A 19,808-nucleotide genomic window follows, 5' to 3' on the forward strand; every position below is an offset into this window, starting at 1 on the left:
TATTGTTGGCAGGATTTTACTTTTTTTCCTACTGCTTTTCCTTCTCTTTCCTTGTCTTATTTAGGTTTACACCCAGCCTTCTAAGCAATTATTTACATTCCTAGAGGTATGCAAGGGTAGTGTTAATAAACTAGAATCTGTGATCATCTGATCTCCATCCATATCTGTTATTAGCACCCTGCAGGTACTTTTTGTGAGGCAGAGCCTGCATATTGTGATCAACTTTTGTACCAACCCCCCTTCTTGTGTAGGCACCCACATTTCTTCTAGCTAAGCTTTCCTCTCCTTGGGGCAGAAGCTATACTTGGAAAAGCACCAGTAACCAGCTCAGACAGTAGAATATATAAGAACAGAAATTCCCTATGGACCCAGGATACTTTAAAAAAAGGTGAATATATGCATTATTGAATCTTACCTCACAAATGGGTCACAACAGGAAGTAAATAGGACATGCTCACACTTGTCACTATCTCTTCTTAGGATGCACAGTAAATGCCGCTCCCTAGCTTAAACCAACTAAGCAGAGTATTGTATTGGCTAATTCCTAGTGGGAAGACATCCAGATGTCAATGGCGTTCGGCCAAGAGGACATTGAGGAGAATAGAGGCCTAAAAAAGGAAAGCCGGCTCCCACCTGCACCTGAGGATGGGTACAGGATGCGGAATCGGCAGGGCCGCAGGAGCCTCCCATGGCCTTCAACAAAAAATTAAGTTCTATAAAATACCCCAAAACTTAAAGAATAATACATGAGCGTCGGGAGCCGCTCATTTATTATTCACTGCTCCCGGTGAGGCACCCTATGATGCCCTTCAATGCCAAATGTACTGATTTTTTAACCTTGGTGGTGCTGCAGTCAGGCCAGGGGCACTACAAACGTTAGGAAAGTATAGTGGGAGGGATGCACGGAGTACAGCAGCCCCCTATAAATCACTTTGTAAAGTAATCCTATGTTTACTGGGTTGTATACAACATAACCCTTGGGAAAGTTGGTTTTTTGAAGGTTTTCAAAACATTTTCATAGTTAAATCTTTGGCTATTCAGCGATTCCTTGTGGTTTGTTTTATAGCTAACTTGTGCAGTCCAAAGAGAGTAAAAGAAAGCCTCTGGCAGTGTTTGCTACTGTTGCCAAAGCTGAAATTCTTGTCTTCACTGTCAATGATCATTTTACAAAGCCAGTAGGTTTGCGTTCATTTCAATATTGTGGGCCCCCATCAACCAAAACATTAGGCTTGCCTTGTGTACTGTTGTGGTAACCTTTTGACAAAGTCAGTGGACTTGTCTTTTTATATTGATCTGGTCATCCTTCACAAAGACAGCAGGTTTGTTTTATTTAAAATGTGACCATTGTATGCTGTGATTTTGCACATGCTATAGGTGGTATTAATACTTATACCCTTCACCCTGATCAGGGGTCTTGGCGGACAGGTCAGTGGTATATCAAACCCTACTACCTACAGCCTTTGCACTGTGGACAGGCCAGCCTATTGGGGGGCCTCTAAGCCTTGTCAAGGAGGGATCGTAGCACCCTCCCCGCTCTCCCCCCATGATGTGGTCAGGTACATCGTGGCCCTCTGCAACCAGATGCATCACTTCTGGAAAAAGACAAAAAGCAATTTTGAGGCCAGTCAATAAGTCATGAAGCTCTGGTATGACCAGCAGGCCACTCTGCTGGAGTTTCAGAATGGACAGAAAGTCTCTTCAGGACCGCTGGACCCTCCCATATGAAGTGAAGGAGTGAAAGGAGGCGTCCACCTACTTGGTAGACCTCCAGACCCCTAGGAACGCCGTAAGGGTGCTCCATGTCAGCAGATTATTGCCTCACCTAGAGAGGTCTGAAGTAAGCATGGTCCTCGTGACAGATGAGGAAGTGGAAGAGGAGCGTGAGCATCTCCCAGACCTCTTTTCTGCACAAGAACACAAGAGGGCAGTGGAAGGTGTCAACCTCTCTTCTACCCTAGCTACAGAACAGCAGAGCGACTGTTACCAGTTAATGGGTCAGATTACCTCAATGTTCTCCTTCAGCCCTATACTCACACACTTGTGCGGCCAGGATACTGACAACTGGAGACAACTTACTTGTAAAAAACAAATTTTACTGGTTGTCTGACAAGGTAAGGGCCGACATCTAGGAAGAGGTCTCCAAGATGCTGGTTTTAGGGGTGAATGAGCCCTCCAATAGTCTTTGGTTCAGCCCAGTGGTAGTGGTATCAAAGGCTGGCCCACCTGCTGCCCCTTCAGGACTCCGGTTTTGTGTGGACTACTGGGGACTCAATTCTGTCAGCATGGCTGATGCCTACCCCATCCCCCAAGCTGATGAGCTCATTGACCGGCTGGGCACTGCCAGATTCCTCAGTATATTTGATTTGACATCAGGGTATTGGCAGATAGCTCTTTCTGTGGGGACCATAGGGAGGGCAGCATTTTCAACCCCAGAGGGTCACTACCAATTTCGGGTAATGCCCCTTGGCTTGAAGGATGCCCCTGCCACCCTTTAGAGCTTCATTAACAGGGTCCTGGCTGGTAAGCAGGCCTTTTGTGCCACCAACTTAGATGGCATTGCAGGCTACAGTTGCAACTCAGAGGCACACCTGCATCACCTCCAGGAAGTGGTTCAGGCCCTGCAACAGGCAGGCCTGATAATCAAGGCCAGTAAGTGCCAGGTTGGGCAGGGTTCCATGGTGTACCTAGGTCACGTGGTAGGTGGGGGCAAGATACAGCCCCTCTAAACAAGTCATGGCCTGGCAGCCACCTAAAACCCAGACAGAATTGGAGCCTTCTTGGGCCTCACAGGATACTACCGAAGATTTGTTAAGGGCTATGGCACAATTGTTGCCACCTTAACTAAACTGACTTTGAAGAAGCAGCCCAGATTGGTGATCTAGATAGAAGCTTGCCAGACCACCTTTGATGCCCTCAAAGAAGCCGTGTGTACAGGACCTGTAGTCAAGGCCCCTGACTGCTCTAAGAATTCATTGTGTGGGTGGAGGCTTGAGAGCATGGCATAGGGGCTGTTTTAGTACAATTGAATGAAAAGGGCCAAGACCAACTAGTAGCCTTCATTAGCAGGGGGCTACTTCTGCTGGGAAAGAGGTGGAGTATGATTGAAAGAGAAGCTTTTGCTGTGGTCTGGGCACAGATAAAGTTGAGACCATACCTGTTTGGGACCCACTTCTGGCTTTAAAAAGACCACATGCCCCTCAGATGGCTCCTGTAGATGAGGGGTGAAAATCTCAAACTGTTGAGGTGGTACATCTCCCTATAGGGAATGGATTTTAGAGTAGAGCATTGTCTGGGTTCAGACCACACCAATTCTAATGGTCTCTCTGGGTTCTTCAGCCTTAGTGAAGAGAACTCCCAAGAAGTTGGGTTGCTCTCCGCACTTTCAGCTGAGGGGGGGCATGTGTTAGATCTGACAGCCTTAGAGTGGTCTTTCCCTGGACATTTTCCCTACCTCCTCCACTTTTCTGACCTTGTTTTTGCTGGCTTTAGGACTATGTGCATCACGCTCCATCATGGTTGGCCTGAACTCTGGACTTTGTCCTCGTCCAGTGCGACCAGATAACCACTTACTGCGCCTTACACTTCTTAATGCTATTTTTACCTAAAACTTCAAGAATTGATTTCTCGAGTTATACTTATTAGATTATTGTCAGTTTTATTTATTAAAGTCAGATCTATTTCTCTAACTTGGTATGGTATCTTTTTGTGTGTTTTTTTCTTTTACAAGTTAACTGTATGAAGTGTTGCACAAATACTTTACGCACTGCCTTTATGTTAAGGCTGACTGCTCTATGCCAAGCTACTAGAGGGTGAGCAAATGTTATTTTAGGGTTTGCCTGACCCTTTCCCTGACTAGAGTTGTGGTTGCGGTTTGACTAACGCTCACACCCCAGTCAGCCAACAACCCAATTTCTAACATGCGGTAATACCTGCCAATTACTTTGCTAATTAAAACAAACATTTGTTCTTCCTATTACCACTTTAATAAATTTGTAATATGTAGGGAACAATAACAAAACCTGAAACTTACCTATATATAAGACCGTAACATAGAGCGCAATAAATGTTTTCTGAAAACTACATGGCTGCCTTTTACGTTTTGTGAAGATTGTTATTAGACAATCACATACTGCCTTCTCATCTGCATATACTGCAATATACTGCAAAGTTAATGAGGTATTCTGTGGCACAATATATAACTATTTCAACACTTAAAACTATAACACTACTTATACTATTTACAAATGCTACCAAAAACTACCATGTATACCTCATAACCTGTCTGCCTTCCACATTACCTCTCCACTGTACCTCACTCCACTCCATGCTACTCCACTCTACACCACTCCACTGTACGGTATTACAATCTGTGCTACTCCATTCTACCACACTCCAATGCCAATGCCAATGCCAATTACAGTCTATGCCACTCCAATGGATGCCCCCTACTCTATGCTACTCCACACTATGCTATTCCACTGTACACAAGTTCACTCTACGATATTGCGCTGTATGTTATTCCAGCCTACATCCTTACACTGTCCGCTGTTCTACTGTATGCCCCTCTACTCTGCGCCACTTCACTGTTTGCAGCTTCACTCTACACCTCTCCAGTGTACATTGTTCCACTACACACCACTACACAGTACCTCACTCCAGACTAAGCCACTCCATTATATGCCACTCCATCCTATGTTGTTCCACTGTATGCCATGCCACTCTATGCCACTCCACTCTACCCCACTCCAGGGTATGCTGTTCCTCTCTATGCCATGCCACCCTATGCCACTTCACTCTACGCTCTTCCACTGTACACCACTGCAGTCTACCTCACTCTACTCTACACCGCTCCACTCTACATTACGCCACTTTAGTGTATGCTATTCCTCTCTTTGCCACTCTGCTCTATGTCACTCCACTCTTTGCTGTTCTACTGTACGCCACTCCAATCTACCACACTCCACTCTACACGACTATACTCTACACCTCTGTACTGTATGCTATTCCACTGTATACCATTCCATTGTACGCACTACACTCTACACAACTCCACTATAAACTACTACATTCCACACCGCTCTACCCTATTTCACTGCACACCACTCCACTGTGTGCTTTCACTCTATGTCACTCCATTCTACGCCTCTCAAGTATATGCTGCTCCTCTGTATGCCACTCTACTCTGTGCCACTCCACTGTATGCCGCTGTACTCTACCCCACTCTATACCACTCCACTCTAAGTCAGTCTACTAAATGGTACTCCACCTTATGCTACTCCGCTCTATGCTATTAAGCTGTATGGAACTCCACTCTATGCCGCTCCGCTCTACGCTCTTGTACTCTGTGCTGCTCCACTGTATGTCAGTCCACTATACTCCATGCCTTCTACGCTATTGCAACCCATGCCACTCCCCTCTACACCACTCCACTGTATGTCACTCTGCTATACACTATTTCACCCTATGCCACTCCACTTTACACCACTCAAGTATATGCTATTCCACTCTATGCCACTCTGCTCTGTGCCACTTTACTCTATGCCACTATTCCCTACCCACTCTACACCGTTCCACTCTACACCCGTCTACTGTATGCTGCTCCACATTATGCATCTCCATTCTGTGTTGTTCCACTCGATGGTACTCCACTCTACGCTTTTGTACTCTGTGCCACTCCACTGTATGTCATCTATGATATTGCACTCTGTGCCACTCCACTGTATGTCACTCTGCTCAATGCTATTCCACTCTGCACAACTCCACTTTACACCATTCCACTCTAAGCTATTCCACTGTATGTCACTATACTCTAACTTACTCCGCTGTGTGCCAATCCACTTAACACCTATCGAATCCCACTGTACTCCACTGTATGCTTTTACACTCTACCCCACTCTAATCTGTGCCATTGCACTATTTGGCACTCAATTGTATGGTGTTCTACTGTACACTGCTCCACTCCATGCCACTCCACTCTACAACACTATACTGTATGCTATACAACGCTGCGCCACTCCACTTTTTGCTCTTCTATTGTACACCACTGCAGTCTGTCTCACTCTGCTGGACACCACTTCACTCTACACCACACCACTCTATGTCACTCTAGTGTACACTTTTCCACTCTCCATCACTCCACTATACACTATTGTACAGTACGCCACTCCACTCTACCACACTTCACTCTGCACCACCACACACTACACCATTGTATGCTATTCCACTGTACACCATTCCACTCTATGCCACTCCACTCTACACTATTCCCCTTTATGCTACCTATGCTATTGCACTCTATGCCACTCCACTCTACATCACTCCACTGTATATCACACTGCTATATGCTGTTCCACTCTAAACCACTCTACTCTACACCACTCTACCCAAAGCTATTCCACTGTTTTACTCAATGCCACTCCACTCAGGGCCACTCAAGTATATGCTTTTCCACTCTGTGCCACTCCACTCTATGCCACTGTGCTCTACCCCACTCTTCGCCACTCCACTCTGTCAGTCTGCTGTATGCTACTCCACCTTACGCTACTCAACTCTGTGCTACTCCACTGTATGGAACTCCACTCTATGCAACTCCACTCTACGCTATTGTACTTTGTGCCACTCTTCTGTATGCCACTTCTTTATACGCTCTTCCACTCTATGCCACCTACACTATTACAGTCTATGCCATTCCACTCTACACCACTCAACTGTATGTCACTCTGATGTATACTTTTCCACTCTCCACCACTCCACTCTAAGCTATTCCACTGTATGCCTATACACTCTGGCTTACTCCACTCTATGCCACGCCACTCTATGCAACTACAATCTACCCTATTCCACAGTAGGCCACTGCACTCTTCCCTACTCCATTGCACACTGCTCGACTGTATACCACTAAACTCTATGTAACTATACACTACAACACTGCACTGTACGCTACTCTACTGTACGCTACTCCATGCTAAGCCACGTCACTCTGTGCCATGCCGCTGCACCATACTCCACTCTGTGCCACTCCACTCTATGCTATTCTATGGTACACCACTCCACTTTACGTCACTTTACTATATGCCACTCCACTCTAAGCAACTCTCCTCTGTGCCACTCCACTCTGTGCTATTCCACTGTATGCCACTTCACTCTACCATACTTCACTGTATGCCACTACTCTCTGCACCACTCGACCCTATGCTATTCCAGTGTAAGTAGCTCCACTGTGCACCACTCCACTCTATGCTGTTCCACTCCTCTCTGCTCCACTTTATCCCACTCCACAATATGCTATTCCACTGTATGCCACTAAACTCTACCCCACTCCCGTGTATGTCTCTCACTTTTGGCAACTCCACTGTATGGTATTCCACTCAATGCCACTCCATTGTATGTCTCTCCACTCTACCCCACTCCACTGTACAACACTTCACTGTGCGCTATTCTACTCTATGCTACTCCATTGTATGCCACTTCCCTCTGTTCCACTGATGAACCTCCACTCTACGCTATTCCACTGTATGGTATTCGAGTCTACGCCACTCCATTCTGCTGCACTCCACTCTACGCCACTCTACTTTACGCTGCTCCACTCCACACTATTTCAGTGATAGCTACTCTATTGTAAAACATTCCACTCTGTGCCACTCCACTGTATGCCACTCCCCTGTACGCCACTCCACTGTGCACTATTCCACCGTGTGCTTCCCCACTCTACCCCACTCCACTCTAGGCCACTTCACTCTACACCACTATACACACGCTATTCCTCTGTATGCCACTCCAGTCTGTGCCATTCCACTCCACATGTACTGCACTCTACACTTCTCCACACTACTCCACTGTACAACACTGTAATCCACTCTGTAACACTCTACTGCATTCGAACACTTTACTACATTATACAGCACACCAGTTTACTCCACTGAATGTTACACTAGTCAACTATTCTCCACTCCACACCACACCACTCTAGTCTACAACATGCTACTCCACTGTACGCTGCACCACTCCACTGGCTTCCACTCTACTATACTCAAAGGCACAACACATTACCCCACTGTATGGCACTATACAACACTCCAATCTACACAGCTCCATTTTACCACATTCTACTGCACTCTGTGCAACTCCACTGCACAAGACTACTACACTCAGTTGCACTATACCACACTGTGCTCAACTCAGTGCCCCAATACACTGTACAACCATCTACTCCACTCTATACCTGTACACACCATTGTATGAGACTTTCTAACACTCTACGACATACCACTCCACCATACTGTTTAAGAAGCCACCCCAATTTATGACAGTCTTATGCACTCCATGCCACTGTACTACACAACATACCACTGCACTTTATTACACTATCCACTTTAATCCACTCTACACTCTGTGACTCCTCTCTACTCCACTCTACACCACTCCACTCTACACCACTCAACTCTACACGCTCAACACCACTCTACTCTACACCACTCTACTCTACACCATTCCACTGTACACTGTTCCACTATATGCCACTTCACTGTAACACAATCCACTTTACTCTACACCACTACAGTCTATGAAAGTACACTCTACAACCTCCTCCACGCTATTGTACCACACTCCCCTTAATGACATTCCATTCCACAACAGTACACTCTACAATTGTAAACACATTTTGTTTTAAATAAAATCAATAAAACGCTGTACGTCACTCCACTATATGCTATTCCATACTATGCCACTTCACTGTATGCCAGTCCACTATACACTAAAGGATCATGAACAAAACCATGTGTGGTCAGGCATGTCAAGAAATTTGGGCAAATACATATTTTTGCACATCACACCTGAGTTCCTGTTTCACTTGTTCTTTGAGGTTTTATATGTATATAGTTGAAGAGATAGATAGATAGATAGATAGATAGATAGATAGATAGATAGATAGATAGATAGATAGATAGATAGATAGATGTAGGAGGCTGGCCTGGCTTGTAGTGGGTACCAAGGGGTACTTACACTCTGTACCAGGTCCAGTTATCCCTTATTAGTGTAGAAGAGGTGTTTCTAGCAGCTTAGGCTGATAGAAGGTAGCTATAGCAGAGCAGCTTAGGCTGAACTAGGAGACATGCAAAGCTCCTACTATACCACTGGTGTCATATGCACAATATCATAAGAAAACACAATACACAGATATACTAAAAATAAAGGTACTTTATTTTTATGACACTATGCCAAAAGTATCTCAGTGAGTACCCTCAGTATGAGGATGCCAAATATACACAAGATATATGTACACAATACCAAAAATATGCAGTAATAGCAAAAGGAAGTAATGCAAGCAATGTAAAGTTACAGTAGATTGCAATAGGAGCACATAGGTATAGGGGCAACACAAACCATATACTCCAAAAGTGGAATGCGTACCACGAATGGACCCCAAACCTATGTGAGCTTGTAGTGGGTCGCTGGGGCTGTAAGAAAACAGTGAGGGTTAGAAAAATAGCCCACCTCAAGACCCTGAAAAGTAGGTGTAAAGGGCACCTATATTCCCCAGAGAGCACAGAAGTCGAGATAGGGGAATTCTGCAAGGAAGACCAACACCAGCAATGCAACCAAAGTGGATTTCCGGACGAGAGTACCTGTGGAACAAGGGGACCAAGTCCAAGAGTCGCGACAAAGTCGAGAGTGGGCAGATGCCCAGGAAATGCCAGCTGAGGGTGCAAAGAAGCTGCCACCGGATGGTAGAAGCTGTGGATTCTGCAAGAACGAAGAGGGCTAGAAACTTCCCCTTTGGAGGATGGATGTCCCACGTCATGAAGAAGCTTGCAGAGGTTCCCACGCAGAAAGACCGCAAAGAAGCCTTGCTAGCTGCAAGGGTAGCGGTTAGGGTTTTTGGATGCTGTTGTGGCCCAGGAGGGACCAGGATGTCGCCACTTGGATGAGGAGACAGAGGGGGCGCGGCCAGCAAGTCAGAGAGCCCTCACAGAAGCAGGCAGCACCCGCAGAAGTGCCGGAACAGGCACTTGGAAGAGGAGTGAACCGGAGATCACCTGAAGACACAAAAGGGAGTCCCACGACACAGGAGGACAACTCAGGAGGTTGTGCACTGCAGGTTAGAGTGTCGGGGACCCAGGCTTGGCTGTGCACAAAGGAAATCCTGGAAGAGTGCACAGGAGCCAGAGCAGCTGCAAATAATGCGGTACCCAGCAATGCAGTCTAGCGTGGGGAGGCAAGGACTTACCTCCGCCAAACTTGGACTGAAGAGTCACTGGACTGTGGGAGTCACTTGGACAGAGTTGCTGAGTTCCAGGGACCACGCTCGTCGTGCTGAGAGGGGACCCAGAGGACCGGTGATGCAGTCTTTTGTTGCCTGCGGTTGCAGGGGGAGGATTCCGTCGTCCCACGGGAGATTTCTTCAGAGCTCCTGGTGCAAGAAGGAGGCAGGCTACCCCCAGAGCATGCACCACCAGGAAACAGGCGAGAAAGCGGCAGGATCGGCGATACAAGGTTGCAGTAGTCGTCTTTGCTACTTTGTTGCGGTTTTGCAGGCGTCCTGAGCAGTCAGCGGTCGATCCTTTGGCAGAAGGTGAAGAGAGAGATGCAGAGGAACTCTGATGAGCTCTTGCATTCGTTATCTAAAGAATTCCCCAAAGCAGAGACCCTAAATAGCCAGAAAAGGAGGTTTGGCTACCTAGGAAGGAGGATAGGCTAGCAACACAGGTAAGAGCCTATCAGAAGGAGTCTCTGACATCACCTGCTGGCACTGGCCACTCAGAGCAGTCCAGTGTGCCAGCAGCACCTCTGTTTCCAAGATGGCAGAGGTCTGGAGCACACTGGAGGAGCTCTGGGCACCTCCCCTGGGAGGTGCAGGTCAGGGGAGTGGTCACTCCCCTTTCCTTTGTCCAGTTTCGTGCCAGAGCAGGGCTGGGGGATCCCTGAACCGGTGTAGACTGGCCTATGCAGAGATAGGCACCATCTGTGCCCATCAAAGCATTTCCAGAGGCTGGGGGAGGCTACTCCTCCCCAGCCCTGACACCTTTTTCCAAAGGGAGAGGGTGTAACACCCTCTCTCTGAGGAAGTCCTTTGTTCTGCCTTCCTGGGCCAAGCCTGGCTGGACCCCAGGAGGGCAGAAACCTGTCTGAGGGGTTGGCAATAGCAGCAGCTGCAATGAAACCCCGGGAAAGATAGTTTGGCAGTACCCGGGTCTGTGCTAGAGACTCGGGGGATCATGGAATTGTCTCCCCAATGCCAGAATGGCATTGGGATGACAATTCCATTATCTTAGACATGTTACATGGCCATGTTCGGAGTTACCATTGTGACGCTGTACATAAGTAGTGACCTATGTACAGTGCACGCATGTAATGGTGTCCCCGCACTCACAAAGTCAGGGGAATTTGCCCTGAACGATGTGGGGGCACCTTGGCTAGTGCCAGGGTGCCCACACACTAAGTAACTTAGCACCCAACCTTCACCAGGTGAAGGTTATACATATAGGTGACTTATAAGTTACTTAAGTGCAGTGGTAAATGGCTGTAAAATAACGTCCACGTTATTTCACTCAGGCTGCAGTGGCAGGCCTGTGTAAGAATTGTCAGAGCTCCCTATGGGTGGCAAAAGAAATGCTGCAGCCCATAGGGATCTCCTGGAACCCCAATACCCTGGGTACCTCAGTACCATATACTAGGGAATTATAAGGGTGTTCCAGTATGCCAATGTGAATTGGTGAAACTGGTCACTAGCCTGTTAGTGACAATTTAGAAAGCAGAGAGAGCATAACCACTGAGGTTCTGGTTAGCAGAGCCACAGTGAGACAGTTAGTCATCACACAGGGAACACATACAGGGCACACTTATGAGCACTGGGGCCCTGGCTGGCAGGGTCCCAGTGACACATACACTAAAACAACATATATACAGTGAAATATGGGGGTAACATGTGTAGGAGGCTGGACTGGCTTGTAGTGAGTACCAAGGGGTACTTGCACCTTGCACCAGGCCCAGTTATCCCTTATTAGTGTATAGGGTGTCTAGCAGCTTAGGCTGATAGATAATGGTAGCTTAGCAAAGCAGCTCAGGCTGAACTAGGAGACGTGTGAAGCTACTACAGTACCACTTAGTGTCATATGCACAATATCATAAGAAAACACAATACACAGTTATACTAAAAATAAAGGTACTTTATTTTTATGACAATATGCCAAAGTATCTTAGAGTGTACCCTCAGTAAGAGGATAGGAAATATACACAAGATATATATACACAATAGCAAAAATATGCAGTATAGTCTTAGAAAACAGTGCAAACAATGTATAGTTACAATAGGATGCAATGGGGAAACATAGGGATAGGGGCAACACAAACCATATACTCTAGAAGTGGAATGCGAACCACGAATGGACCCCAAACCTATGTGACCTTGTAGAGGGTCGCTGGGACTATTAGAAAATAGTGAGAGTTAGAAAAATAACCCTCCCCAAGACCCTGAAAAGTGAGTGCAAAGTGCACCAAAGTTCCCCTAAGGACAAAATAGTCGTGTTAGAGGGAAAATGCAAGGAAAACACAAATCAGCAATGCAACAACGATGGATTCCTGACTGAGGGTACCTGTGGAACAAGGGGACCAAGTCCAAAAGTCACAAGCAGCTCGGAGATGGGCAGATGCCCAAGAAATGCCAGCGGTTGGTGCAAAGAAGCTCTTACTAGGCTGAAGAACTGTGAATACTGCAGGAACGACAAGGGCTAGAGACTTCCCCTTTGGAGGATGGATCCCCCACGCCTTGGAGAGTCGTGCAGAAGTGTTTTCCCGCCGGATGGACGCCAACAAGCCTTGCTACACGCAAATCGTGCGTTTGGCGTTTTTGGACGCTGCTGGGGCCCAGGAGGGACCAGGAGGTCGCAAATTGGACCTGCAGAGAGAGGGGACGTCGAGCAAGACAAAGAGCTCTCACTGAAGCAGGTAGCACCCGGAGAAGTGCCAGAAACAGGCACTACGAGGATGCGTGAAACGGTGCTCGCCGAAGTTGCACAAAGGAGTCCCACGTCGCCGGAGACCAACTTAGAAAGTCGTGCAATGCAGGTTAGAGTGCCGTGGACCCAGGCTTGGCTGTGCACGAAGGATTTCCGCCGGAAGTGCACAGGGGCCGGAGAAGCTTGCAAAGTCGCGGTTCCCAGCAATGCAGCCCAGCGAGGTGAGGCAAGGACTTACCTCCACCAAACTTGGGCTGAAGAGTCACTGGACTGTGGGAGTCACTTGGACGGTGTCGCTGGATTCGAGGGACCTCGCTCGTCGCGCTGAGAGGAGACCCAAGGGACCGGAGATGCAGCTTTTTGGTGCCTGCGGTTGCAGGGGGAAGATTCCGTCGACCCACGGGAGATTTCTTCGGAGCTTCTGGTGCAGAGAGGAGGCAGACTACCCCCACAGCATGCACAAGCAGGAAAACAGTCGAGAAGGCGGCAGGATCAGCGTTACAGAGTTGCAGTAGTCGTCTTTGCTACTATGTTGCAGGTTTGCAGGCTTCCAGCGCGGTCAGCGGTCGATTCCTTATCAGAAGGTGAAGAGGGAGATGCAGAGGAACTCGGCTGAGCTCATGCATTCGTTATCTAAAGTTTCCCCAGAGACAGAGACCCTAAATAGCCAGAAAAGAGGGTTTGGCTACCTAGGAGAGAGGAAAGGCTACTAACACCTGAAGGAGCCTATCACAAGGAGTCTCTGACGTCACCTGGTGGCACTGGCCACTCAGAGCAGTCCAGTGTGCCAGCAGCACCTCTGTTTCCAAGATGGCAGAGGTCTGGAGCACACTGGAGGAGCTCTGGACACCTCCCAGGGGAGGTGCAGGTCAGGGGAGTGGTCACTCCCCTTTCCTTTGTCCAGTTTCGCGCCAGAGCAGGGGCTAAGGGGTCCCTGAACCGGTGTAGACTGGCTTATGCAGAATTGGGCACATCTGTGCCCAAGAAAGCATTTCCAGAGGCTGGGGGAGGCTACTCCTCCCCTGCCTTCACACCATTTTCCAAAGGGAGAGGGTGTCACACCCTCTCTCAGAGGAAGTTCTTTGTTCTGCCATCCTGGGCCAGGCCTGGCTGGACCCCAGGAGGGCAGCTGCCTGTCTGAGGGGTTGGCAGCAGCAGCAGCTGCAGAGAAACCCCAGGAAGGGCAGTCTGGCAGTACCAGGGTCTGTGCTACAGACCACTGGGATCATGGAATTGTACCAACAATGCCAGGATGGCATAGAGGGGGCAATTCCATGATCATAGACATGTTACATGGCCATATTCGGAGTTACCATGGTGAAGCTACATATAGGTAGTGACCTATATGTAGTGCACGCGTGTAATGGTGTCCCCGCACTCACAAAGTTCAGTGAATTGGCTCTGAACAATGTGGGGGCACCTTGGCTAGTGCCAGGGTGCCCTCACACTAAGTAACTTTGCACCTAACCTTTACCAGGTAAAGGTTAGACATATAGGTGACTTATAAGTTACTTAAGTGCAGTGTAAAATGGCTGTGAAATAACGTGGACGTTATTTCACTCAGGCTGCAGTGGCAGGCCTGTGTAAGAATTGTCAGAGCTCCCTATGGGTGGCAAAAGAAATGCTGCAGCCCATAGGGATCTCCTGGAACCCCAATACCCTGGGTACCTCAGTACCATATACTAGGGAATTATAAGGGTGTTCCAGTAAGCCAATGTAAATTGGTAAAATTGGTCACTAGCCTGTTAGTGACAATTTGAAAGTAATGAGAGAGCATAACCACTGAGGTTCTGGTTAGCAGAGCCTCAGTGAGACAGTTAGGCACCACACAGGGAACATATACATGCACACCTATGAGCACTGGGGCCCTGTGTGACAGGGTCCCAGTGACACATACATATAGGCCACAAACCTATGAGCACTGGGGTCCTGACCAGCAGGATCCCAGTGACACATAACAACCATACTGAAAACATAGTGTTTTCACTATGAGCACTGAGGCCTGGCTATCAGGATCCCAGTGAGACAGTGAAAACAGTGACAAACACCCTGACATACACTCACAAACAGGCCAAAAGTGGGGGTAACAAGGCTAGAAAGAGGCTACCTTCTCACACAACCCCCCCCCAAACGAAGGACAATAAGGCTAACCTTGGCCAGTTGAGACTTTATTGTCTAAGTGGTGATAAGTAGAGAGTAGCTCTGCAATAGACTGGTTACTCCCTTTATCATCCACTATATGGTTACTTCCCTGTGGGGATGTAAACCACCCTGTTTGAAGTTTTTTAGCTAAGCAATAATGTGAAGATGTATTTTCAGAGTTTCTATCAGTAAGTTTTAGTTTAGAGCAGTGGGAATTGTCCACTGAACCTATTTGTAGTGATGGAAATGCCAGACAGGGATGCTGTCTCAGAAAAGCCATAGCTGGGCAAAAACTTTGTCCATCTGGCTGGAAGAGAGAACAGGGATGCTGTTTCTCTTGAGTTGGAGCAGGGCAGGGATGCTGTCCTATCAGCTCCACACTAGGGCAGGGATGCTGTCCTAAGTGTTGTGAGGCAGTGCAGAGTTTCTGCACTAAAGTTTCTCTGGGAGGGTTGGAGGGATGCTCCATGTTAACTAAAATGGTGCTCTTTTTCTCACCAATGTTAGTTATCCCACAGAGAGGTACTTCTACCTCAGGGAGTCCAGCTTTGCCAGCTGATGATTCCCTTGGAACAGGTGCCACCCTAGGAGAGGTTTCTCCCACCACAGGAATAGTATCCTGAATGGTAGGGTGGTTAGGGGATACTGTGATACCCTTTTTACCTGTTGATGGAGAGGGATCCTGAGTTTTCAGGCCTTCTCTCCTTTGCTTTTTCATTTCACTTGAAATGAGAGGGAACAATTCCTCAGGGATGCCCAGCATGGCTGCATGGGCATAAAACTCTACATCAGCCCAACCTGAGGCCTCTAGGTCATTACCTAAGAGACAGTCTACAGGTAAGCTAGGTGATACCACCACCTGCTTAGGGCCAGTAACTCCACCCCAACTAAACTGAATTATAGCTAAGGGAAGAAACTTAGTGGAGTTATGGACATCAATAATCTTATACTGTTGTCCAATGATGTGTTGTTCAGGAGGCACTAGGTTTTCAGTCACCAAAGTGAAACTGGCACCTGTGTCCCTGTAGGCCAAGGCCTCAACACCATTTATTGAAACTGTCTGCCTGTACTTATCCATTGTAAGGGGACAAGCAGCCAGTGTGGCAAGGCCAATGCCACTAGGTGTGACAGAAACTGTCTTGGGACTGATTACATCAGTTTCCACTATGGACCCATAAGTGAACCCAACTACACCCTTTGCTTGACTGTTGCCAGCAGTCCCACCACTAGTACCACTACTGCTAGGGGCACTAGAGCTTGATGTATTAGTGGTGGTAGGCTCAGGGGGTTTACCTGGACAGGACTTATCCCCTGGCCTATGGCCTCTATTTTTACACACAAAGCACCAAGGCTTTTTAATGTGTGCAGGTTGGGAAGAAGAGGAAGAATTTGTTTTATCCCCACCCTCTGAAGAGTGTTTAAGATTTGAAGTGGGATCTTTGGTTTTACCCTTATCCCCATGCTTATCTTGAGATTTTTCACCATCTTTCTTCTTATTGCCATCTTTGTCACCCCCTGTATGAACTTTTCTGTTCACCCTTGTTCTGACCCATTTGTCTGCCTTCTTTCCCAATTCTTGGGGAGAGGTCAGATCAGAGTCTACCAGGTACTGGTGCAACAAATCAGACACACAATTATTAAGTATATGCTCTCTCAGGATTGTGTTATACAGGCTTTCATAATCAGTAACTTTACTGCCATGTAACCACCCCTCCAAGGCCTTCACTGCCTGGTCAATGAAATCAACCCAGTCTTGTGAAGACTCCTTTTTGGTCTCTCTGAACTTTATCCTGTACTGTTCAGTGGTTAAGCCATAACCATCCAGGAGTGCATTCTTAAGAACTTGGAAATTATTAGCATCATTTTCTTTTACAGTAAGGAGCCTATCCCTACCTTTTCCAGTGAATGATAGCCATAGGATAGCAGCCCACTGCTTTTGAGGGACATCCTGTACAGCACAGGCCCTCTCAAGTGCAGCAAACCACTTGTTAATGTCATCCCCCTCCTTGTAAGGGGGAACTATCTTATGCAGATTTCTGGAATCATGCTCTTTTGCAGGATGACTATGGGGAATACTGCTGCTGCCACCATGGGTATCTAAACCCAACTTCTGTCTTTCCCTCTCTACTTCTAAAGACTGTCTATCCAAATCCAGCTGTTGCTTCTTGAGCTTCAGTCTGGTTTGTTCCACTCTCAATCTATTGAGCTCCCTTTCTAACAATCTGTCATCAGGGTGGGTGGGAGGGACATTTCTAGATACAGAGGTATGATGGGAATGAACAGAAGGAGACCTGTCCCTTACAGAGGGCACCCTAACAGCTTGGCTACCAGCATAATGTGAGAGCACATCATCAGTATGATGTGATTCAACCTCTGTACCAACTATGCTAGACTGTCTAGTAATGGGCAGGCTGAGAAGTTTCTTTCCTGAACCTTTTCCTGGGGGAGTCCCTGGATCAGATTGAGAACCATTAGCTACTTTTTCTACAGATTGGGCACTTATGGCCTTATCCTGTACTCTAAGCATATTAATTAACAGTTCTAAGGAAGGATTCTTCCCTACACTCAAACCTCTCTCTATGCAGAGACTCCTTGCTCCTTTCCAGCTAAGGTGATCATATGCAAGTTTGGACAGTTCAACTTTTTGGCCTGTGCCAGACATTTTTAGAGAGAGTTAAAGTGATAGACAAAGAGAAAAAAGTTTTCAGAACTTTTTAGAAAGACAGAAAAAACTTTTTAAACTTTTAAGAACTTTTTGAAAGTTTAGAAGTACTTTTCAGCACTTAGAAAAGAGTGAAAAGAGGAAATGCAAAACTTTTTGGCTATGTGTATATACACTGACCTTGTTTTGTATATTTTTCTCTTATGAAAAGTACAATGACAAGAGTGGTAAGTAGTCTCAAAGCACTTATCCCACCGCTGCACAACCAATGTAGGAGGCTGGACTGGCTTGTAGTGAGTACCAAGGGGTACTTGCACCTTGCACCAGGCCCAGTTATCCCTTATTAGTGTATAGGGTGTCTAGCAGCTTAGGCTGATAGATAATGGTAGCTTAGCAAAGCAGCTCAGGCTGAACTAGGAGACGTGTGAAGCTACTACAGTACCACTTAGTGTCATATGCACAATATCATAAGAAAACACAATACACAGTTATACTAAAAATAAAGGTACTTTATTTTTATGACAATATGCCAAAGTATCTTAGAGTGTACCCTCAGTAAGAGGATAGGAAATATACACAAGATATATATACACAATAGCAAAAATATGCAGTATAGTCTTAGAAAACAGTGCAAACAATGTATAGTTACAATAGGATGCAATGGGGAAACATAGGGATAGGGGCAACACAAACCATATACTCTAGAAGTGGAATGCGAACCACGAATGGACCCCAAACCTATGTGACCTTGTAGAGGGTCGCTGGGACTATTAGAAAATAGTGAGAGTTAGAAAAATAACCCTCCCCAAGACCCTGAAAAGTGAGTGCAAAGTGCACCAAAGTTCCCCTAAGGACAAAATAGTCGTGTTAGAGGGAAAATGCAAGGAAAACACAAATCAGCAATGCAACAACGATGGATTCCTGACTGAGGGTACCTGTGGAACAAGGGGACCAAGTCCAAAAGTCACAAGCAGCTCGGAGATGGGCAGATGCCCAAGAAATGCCAGCGGTTGGTGCAAAGAAGCTCTTACTAGGCTGAAGAACTGTGAATACTGCAGGAACGACAAGGGCTAGAGACTTCCCCTTTGGAGGATGGATCCCCCACGCCTTGGAGAGTCGTGCAGAAGTGTTTTCCCGCCGGATGGACGCCAACAAGCCTTGCTACACGCAAATCGTGCGTTTGGCGTTTTTGGACGCTGCTGGGGCCCAGGAGGGACCAGGAGGTCGCAAATTGGACCTGCAGAGAGAGGGGACGTCGAGCAAGACAAAGAGCCCTCACTGAAGCAGGTAGCACCCGGAGAAGTGCCAGAAACAGGCACTACGAGGATGCGTGAAACGGTGCTCGCCGAAGTTGCACAAAGGAGTCCCACGTCGCCGGAGACCAACTTAGAAAGTCGTGCAATGCAGGTTAGAGTGCCGTGGACCCAGGCTTGGCTGTGCACGAAGGATTTCCGCCGGAAGTGCACAGGGGCCGGAGAAGCTTGCAAAGTCGCGGTTCCCAGCAATGCAGCCCAGCGAGGTGAGGCAAGGACTTACCTCCACCAAACTTGGGCTGAAGAGTCACTGGACTGTGGGAGTCACTTGGACGGTGTCGCTGGATTCGAGGGACCTCGCTCGTCGCGCTGAGAGGAGACCCAAGGGACCGGAGATGCAGCTTTTTGGTGCCTGCGGTTGCAGGGGGAAGATTCCGTCGACCCACGGGAGATTTCTTCGGAGCTTCTGGTGCAGAGAGGAGGCAGACTACCCCCACAGCATGCACAAGCAGGAAAACAGTCGAGAAGGCGGCAGGATCAGCGTTACAGAGTTGCAGTAGTCGTCTTTGCTACTATGTTGCAGGTTTGCAGGCTTCCAGCGCGGTCAGCGGTCGATTCCTTATCAGAAGGTGAAGAGGGAGATGCAGAGGAACTCGGCTGAGCTCATGCATTCGTTATCTAAAGTTTCCCCAGAGACAGAGACCCTAAATAGCCAGAAAAGAGGGTTTGGCTACCTAGGAGAGAGGAAAGGCTACTAACACCTGAAGGAGCCTATCACAAGGAGTCTCTGACGTC

General features: G+C 47.4%; 1 protein-coding gene across 2 annotated transcripts in view; it reads left to right on the forward strand.

The window, feature by feature from the left end:
• The window catches only part of CLCN4 (chloride voltage-gated channel 4), a 223,027-nt gene that overhangs the window by 67,839 nt on the left and 135,380 nt on the right, over positions 1 to 19,808 (forward strand). The window lies entirely within an intron of this gene.

The sequence above is a fragment of the Pleurodeles waltl genome, chromosome 8 (genome assembly GCF_031143425.1).
Source record: "Pleurodeles waltl isolate 20211129_DDA chromosome 8, aPleWal1.hap1.20221129, whole genome shotgun sequence".
Classification (NCBI taxonomy): Eukaryota; Metazoa; Chordata; class Amphibia; order Caudata; family Salamandridae; genus Pleurodeles; species Pleurodeles waltl.